The sequence below is a fragment of the Mytilus edulis genome, chromosome 1 (assembly GCF_963676685.1).
Source record: "Mytilus edulis chromosome 1, xbMytEdul2.2, whole genome shotgun sequence".
In the NCBI taxonomy this organism is placed as follows: Eukaryota; Metazoa; Mollusca; class Bivalvia; order Mytilida; family Mytilidae; genus Mytilus; species Mytilus edulis.
The window spans coordinates 87,541,477-87,550,009 of NC_092344.1; positions in this window are offsets into that span (position 1 = coordinate 87,541,477).

Genomic DNA, 8,533 nt, shown 5'->3' on the forward strand with positions numbered 1-8,533 from the left:
TCAAACTAAACAGAATTGACATCAATTTGAATGATCTTGACTTTTATTGTAAATATCTATATGATATACAGTTGTAAAGTGACATTAGCTGAAATAGTTTTAGCTACACCTACCTTATCAGTTATATTCTGTATCTGAAAATATCTTCAGATATTGTACGAGCATGGTTTTTTGTCGAGATTGACATACTGATAGTGATCCAGCGGCTAAGGTGATGGCGGTGTTAGCTAACTTCTTAAAAGCTTTATATTTAAGAAGGTGGAAGACATGGATGCTTCATACTTTGTATATGGATGCCTCATGTAACGAAGTTTCTGTCAGTCACATGTCCAATGTCCTTGACCTCATTTTCATGGTTCAGTGACTACTTGAAAAAAAAGTTAAGATTTTTTGTAAAGTTAAATTCTCTCTTATTATAAGTAATATGATAACTATATTTGGTATGTGCATACCTTGCAAGGTCCTCATGCCGTCAGACAGTTTTCACTTGTCCTCAACCTCATTTCATGGATCAGTGAACAAGGTTAAGTTTTGGTGGTCAAGTCCATATCTCAGATACTTTTAGCAATAGGTCAGGTATCTTCGGTGTATGGAAAACAAAAACATTTATTTTGAGAATCCCAGACACTATATTAGTTTTCACTTTTTTTTCACTAATTCCACGTGTTTTCAAGTGATAGTAAACTCGTAGTAGCCCACAATGCATTATAGTTCTTTGAGTCGATTGGTCAGTTTTGCAAGGCCATCATTGGCCTTGTGTTTGGTAAATTACTATGCAAATATATTCTGACGTCAGGAAATCTAGAGTTCTCGACCTGTTTAAATATAATGCTTTTAAGAAGTTAGCTAACAAGTGTTGACCATTTTTACAAAGTGATTTATAATAATATATTGTTGTTTAATAACAAATTTGGTTATAGTTGCTCTTTTATTGATGTATACTCATTTTACTCTTCCATCTATTGTCCTACTAAAGGATGACTGGAGAATAGAAATATGATAATGTCTTCTTTATACCAGTAGTAAAACTCTTGCCAAAGTGGGGCGTCTGTTTGGCTGAGAATGATGTAAAAGTATGCAGCCATGTCTTGTCAGAATGGAGACGGTTTTTATCTTGTACATTATGTAGGGAGAGTTGCACACTCCCTTGTAATAACTCTGTTGAGTGTCCCAAGGTGGACTGCTTGAAGGCAAAACTTCTTTCTTTATTAAATATACTTTCATTTTCTTGTGGTGGTCCAAATATATGTAACCATTATTTCAAACCGCCTTAAGAATATGTCACAGGAGTATATACATCCAAAAGAATTTACAAGAAAACAATAAATTTAACTGTAGAAAACTAATTAATTGCAATTTTTATGCACGCTCTAAATATGCATGAAATGTTTGCCACTGGACATTAAGCAATCAACAGTCTAAAAGTTAAATTAAATGTTGCAAATGAAACTTGCAGTTAGGCTAAATATAAATTAAATGGGATTGAACAAACTACTGCCGATAAATTTTGAATTTTCTTCTTTCAGCTCTTTTACTTTTTTTAAATTCAGGTGATTGTGCCCAAAAAACTTCAGCATTTATGAACTGATAGGGGCTTTTATCTTTTTGATTTAGCAAAATTCGACCTCTTCAAATACTGCAAGTAACATGTTTACTATGACTGTTGTATAAGATGATTGTAAAGTGTACATGATAATCTTGCAGAGTTAATGTGCCCTTGACCTCAATTCCATGGTTCATTGCTCAAAGTTAAGAAGGGTGTCAGTGCCTGAGTGGTCATCTTCAGCAATCACTAGCGAGCCAACACTCAGTTTGAAATATCTCTTGTGGTGGTATGTCTGTTTGCACCTATCTTAATGACACCGTTAACCTTTTTCCTGTAATAGGTTGGTGGTTTTCTAGGGTACCAATAAAAACTGCTTTCTTTTGATATATATGAGAGTGCTGAATGTAGCTGTATACACCAATAATCAAAGGAAAATTTGAGTTGATAGGTCCTATTTAAGATACTATATGATTGTAGCATGTACATCAAATTGTAACCTCATTTTCATGGTTCAGAGTAGCATTTACCTGTAGTGTTCGACTTTAAATCCATTTCAGATTCTATAAGAAATAAGTACACACTAATTTTTAGTTTATGGATTGTAAGTTTTACATATCCAGCTACATAGGTGCATTGTTAATGTTCAGTTTTGGCAGCTATTTTTTGATGTGCTCCATTGTGACCTTATTATTTGCACAAGTTATAAAATGTGATATTTTGATGTTATAAATCCTTTCCAATACCATTTTATTATCCACTTAAACCGACATAATCCCAAAACTTAAACATGCAACCTATGGAACAGTTTCAAAGCCAAACAAAAGTGCACACCCTGAAATGTCTCACCTTCTTTACTAATCATTGATATTGTATTGATAGTCCTAAATATAAAGCTTTATCACAACTGTCACATAAACTTAACATAAACCAAGAAAACTAAACATTGACCAATGAAACATGAAAATGAGGTCAATGTCAGATGAACCATGCCAGGCAGGCATATGTACAGCTAAAAATTCCTCCACATATAGTTGACCTATTGCATATAGTATTAGAAAAAAAGACCAAAACTCAAAAAGTTAACTTTGACCACTGAACCATGAAAAAAAGTCAAGGTCAGATTACACCTGCAAGTTGGACATTTACACCTTACAGTCCTTCCATACACCGAATATACAAAACCTATTGCTTATAGTATCTGAGATATGGACTTGACCATTAAAACTTAACCTTGTTCACTGATCTATGAAATGAGGTGGAGGTCAAGTGAAAACTGTCTGACAGGCATGAGGACCTTGCAAAGTACCCACATACCAAATATAGTTATCCTATTAATTATAATAAGAGAGAATTGAACATTACAAAAAAATCTGATTTTTTTTTTCAAGTAGTGACATAACCATGAAAATGAGATCAAGGACATTGGACATGTGACTGACGGAAACTTCATAAATTGAGGCATCTACATACAAAGTATGAAGCATCCATGTCTTCTACTTTCTAAAATATGAAGCTTTTAAGAAGTTAGCCAACGCCGCCGCCGTAGCTACTGCCACCGGATCACTATCCCTATGTCAAGCTTTCTGCAACTTCAGTTGCAGGCTCGACAAAAAACATCACTAAGGGGGCAGAACTTAAATGAGATTTGCTAAAGGTACAGCTGCATACCCAATATCATTAACTTTCCTTTAGTGGTTCTCTTTTCACTAACTTTATCTCAAAATTTAACAAAATGTTGATGCCAGAAACAGCAAGTGTTTGTTACTTCATACAAGGCAAGACAAAAATCTGGTAAAAAGAATGGGGAATGTGTCCATGGATATGTGTTTTGTTGTAATTGGCAATGTGTTTAAGATTGCTAACATATGGTTGAGGTAAACTTTAGTTACATAATGGAAACAAAAAATTCAGCATTGTTTTAATTTGTAAAGGGACATAAATCAAGAACACTAAGAAGTGATGCCACCAAAATTCAAACCTGTTCTCTGTTTTGTGGTAATTTCCATTGTGTATAAGATTCATAACATTTAGTTGAGGCTAACTTAAGTTAAGAGAACAGAAGTGAAAAATTCAGTAATTTTTTCATTGGTAAAGTGGTGCCACCCAAATTTAAAGTTGATCATTGTTTTGTGGTAATAAACATTGTGTATAAGTTTCATAACATTTGGTAAAGGCAAACTTACATTTCAAGAACAGAAACCAATTTCAGGATGTACAGACAAATAGACAAGGGTAATGCCCCTTCCGAAATTAATTTTGGTTCTCAATAAATTTTCAGTCAAGCAAAAATACAATTTGTTGATAAGCCCAGTCAGTGCACATATGATTTTTAAGTGGTATTGGCATATTTTTTTTTATTTTTTGTGTTCATTGACTTCAATTGTTTTTAAATGTTTAATACTATGATATCAAGCAATCTTGTATATAATTAACACATGTGTCCTGTTCTTATTGAGTATGACAACTAATACTAGTGGTATCCTTACTGCTGTTGAAATCATAATATCATTTTCCATACGTAAAACATTTTATTTGTCTAAAACTATGGTCTAATTAATGATATTCTATGTTCTAAATTTGGTTAATATATAGCTTTAATAAATTTTTACACATTTACTTACATTTAACATATATCACATCAGAAATAGAATCTTAAGAAAGGGACAAATATAACAAAAAAATAATCCACAACAAGCAAACATTGGTTCACTACAATATTAAATGCTTATATTGTTCTATGACAAAAATATGGTTTTATTATACCCATGGAAATGTAACAAAATTATTTACAAAAAAACATGATATAACGTAACAAAAAGCATTCAAGCAGTAAAAAGTTAGTATGAAAGGAGAAATTCTCTATGAGTATATACAAACAGGAGAAATACATTGTAGAAAAGCTATATATGAATTGGATTGCATTTTGTACAAATTAATGATTGTTGACAATTCATATACATAAAAGCAAAAGTGATAAATAGCTTGATAAAAATTAAACAATTTTACTGGATATGCCTTTTCAATTGTAAGTTTTGACATCCCATTAAAGTTCTATGCCTTTCCAATCTTAAGTTTTAACATCCCATAAAAGTTCTATCAGAAAAAATGTCTGATATATTTTAAAGACAAAATATAGCATTCAATTTTAATAACTGTAACAATAAAATTCATTTTAATATGTTGTCCAATTTATAAACTTTTCTTACCTGAAAGAAGACCTGTATTCGTAGTCAATATCTTGAAATATCACTTTTATAAAAACAAATAATGAACTTTTTTGAAATACAATGATTTGTAATATTTAGTTTATAAGGGAAATTACCTTCAATGCACGAAAACCATGTATTATAGAAGAGACTGGTGATTTTGTTTTGCAGGGTTGTCTTCTCTTAGGCTCAAATTATGAGTTATAAAGATGTTTTAAGTCAAATCTAAATTTAAGATTGAAACTTTTTTTTAATTTTTCTGGTTTCCTTTATTTGTTTTATACTCAAAACATATAATCCTCATATTACTTGAAAACTTGACAGACAAATGATTTTTTTTTTTTACAAAATTAGTGAATCATATCAACCAATTCATGGTGACCTACTTAATATTTAGTATAGGTCAATCATCATCAAACAATAAGAAGTAAGACATTTTCCTTGAGATTCTTTAGATTTTCTATAGTTACATACCCATATCAAATCACTTATAATTTATTACAGATTACTTTATACGGGTATAAAAATTACTTTGTTTTGAAATGAGAAAACTCCTCAAATATAGCTCCTTACCAAGAGAGTTGAAGAGACTCTTTTAAAACTTATTGTTTCTATTTCCAACATTAGCACCTCTAACATATCAGGATGTCAGGTCTGGAAAGTTACCCCCCCCCCCCCCCCCCCCTGTCCTTGGAATAGGAAAAGTAAAGAAGAAAAATCTCCAAACATGTATCACAAACATATACATTGTTAAGAAAAAAGAAGAAAGTAAATGTGTCTTGTACATTACTCATAACATATTGGATTTACTTGTAAAAATACTGGTCACTGCTGCCTTTTCTTGCAGCTTTATCAAAATATAAATAAATATGTGTTAAAACAACCATTTCAATTTATACAACCATTGGTAATATTTTGTGATGTTAATGTACAAAAAAAATGCATAAGATGATAAAAATATTATACTGTGAAGGTTGATATTAAATATGCAAACTGTGATCGTCCAACAAACAATTATATCATATGGCACATATCTTAAGCACAATAGAAAATGTGGTTTTTAAATGTCATGGATATTTTTCTATTTACAAATATATAAATATATGAATGTACCATGTGTTCTATTCATGTTGCATTTGAAAACTTGCATCATAGATTTGACAGTTTAAAAGTAGTGCAGATGAAAACACTTAATTTGTTTGATTATATTTGAAAGTAGAACCGCAATGTATAAAAATATTCTTCAGTCCCACAAACAAAATAAAGATTGTTTTTTCTTTCATTTTAATTTGTTATCTCCCTTTATCAGTAATTTATTCTTTAACAGATTCAAGACAATAGACCACTTTCGAGTTCATCCGTCACCGGCAAAAACTCGTCAATTATACACGCCTTTATGACGTCATTTACCAGATAGAGGGGCTCGCCTGTATCCCTGCACTATTTACGTTCATCAAGCGTCTTAGTGATCGTCTTTGTGCAGGATAAACTAGAAATAATAGTTGCTCTGTAGGTACTTACTGACATTTCCCTAATGACAGCAGTGTTGATTGTCAATTTTGAGAATTCAATTTGCCGAATAATTCGTACAATATAGAATTATAGTTTTCCAACCACTCGCTCAACATTGGGAGGAAGTGACGACGCCCCTAAACGCACAAATGACGATGATAAAGGCGCGTATAATTGACGAGTTTTTTCCGGTGACGGATGAACTCGAAAGTGGTCTATTAAATACTAAGTACAGAAACACTGATAAATTAAAATACAAATGTACTACGCAACATTTATCTTAATGTACAAAAATATATAGCCACTAGAACTCAACTCTACTTTTACTAGGATATTATGACATATTTGTTTTATAAGTACCATTCATGTAAAAATACATATTTTTTTAATTTTAACTGAAATCCAGTTGTAATTTACTCCCCCAAAAAAGGTTATAACTGTAAGTCATTGGGTACAAGTACTATTACTGTTTTTGTGATGTAGTAAAGGATATATTTGTAAGTTAACAATAGATATCAGGCCCGTAGCCAGGAATTTCCAAGGGGGGGTTATTTGGACTCACAAACTTGACTTTAACAGTCACAATTCGAACAGAACGTGGACTTTAAGTGCTTATTTGTTTTTCCTAAACCCCCCCTGGCTACTCGTATGGATATCAGTTACTCTTTTCACAATCAAAGAAAAATCTATAATAAATACTTCCTCATGTAAAGCAATTTTCTTATTAATTCAATGTAAAATATTTCCTGAAATTACTTGTAGCAGTATTCTGTATCAACAGAAGAAAAATCTCCATTTGCCAATTATTAACAAGTGTAAAAAAAAATCTTTAATTTATGCTGACAGATGCCGTCTTTTTTTAAATTTATTTATTTATTTAAAAAAAAAACTCTCTTAAACTAGTCAATTTCACTTCATTTTCTCATATATTCTTTTCACTTGCAGTGTGTACATGTGTATGTTATGCTTCAATCAAAACAAAAAGGCAAACATTAAATATTTCTTCTAATACAGCTAAATACAATAGCATTAGTGGCATGACAAAATCTTCATATTAAAAAAATAAATAAGTAAAAACAAATTTTAATAAAAATCAAGAGTTGTATAAATGCTTTAAAAGTATCAATTCAACATCAAATTTACAAACAATGAATTTGTATATATATCTATATATTATTTAATACATCAAAAATAATATTATAACACACAATAATCTTTTTACAGCCTAATTTACATGTAGTAAAACACATGATTTTGTATTTGTTTATTAGACATTCAAAGTGACAAGTTTTCTTAAGGATTTTGGATGGCATGTGATAGAACCATTTTGATTAGCAAATCTAAGGTTAAATGTATGTTTTCAACTTTTCCTTGATAAATTCATGCGAAAAATTTCTGGAAAATGATTTGGTTTTCTTTCCCTATAAACCATATAAAACCCATTCTTTATATTTTCTTGAAATCCGAAATATGATTAAGACATACTAGGGTTTCATATAACATTGAACCTGATTATCTTATTTTCCCCCTTTCATGCCTGTTGTATAAAGTTGAACTTTTCTACAGTTATTTTCAACCCATGTAGAAATCTTAGTTTCTATTCATAAGATTAAGGAAATAAAACGTTACAGAATATTGAGTGTTTGTATCACTGCAGTATAAAATTGAAATCACATTTTATTTTATTTTGACTTTAAAAAATGTGGAATTTTGACATAGATGAATTTGTATATGTCCTAGAATGAAAATAGATTTTCAACACATCTTATACAATTGAATTTTTCTGACACAAACTAATAGATGTCCAAGATCTTATAAGTATATTTTCAATTTTCCCAGTAATTTCTTGTAAAATAAAACATAAAACCTCAGGTCCTAGGATTATGTGTATTACTGCTTTAATCTTAAAACTGAAAGTTCATTTGTTGTCACAGGTGTTATGATAAAAAATAAATTAAATACAAATATTTACCATTATACAGTAATTTAATTGAATACTTTAAGTACTGTGCCACATAATTCATTACCCTAAATATTATTTTTTTACAAATAAACACCATAATATCTTTTAAAAAATTTTCATAAACAAAAAATTGTTTAACAAGTGGTTCCTTACAATTGACTTCAACTTAATTTGTGAATAGAAATTTATAAGTCATAAACCTTTGGCCTCCTCTCTTTCAAGTCTGCAACTGTGCGTATAACATGTCAATTTAGAATCCATACCCACAACAGAGCTTAAAAATATCATAATATCTTGGCATAAAAT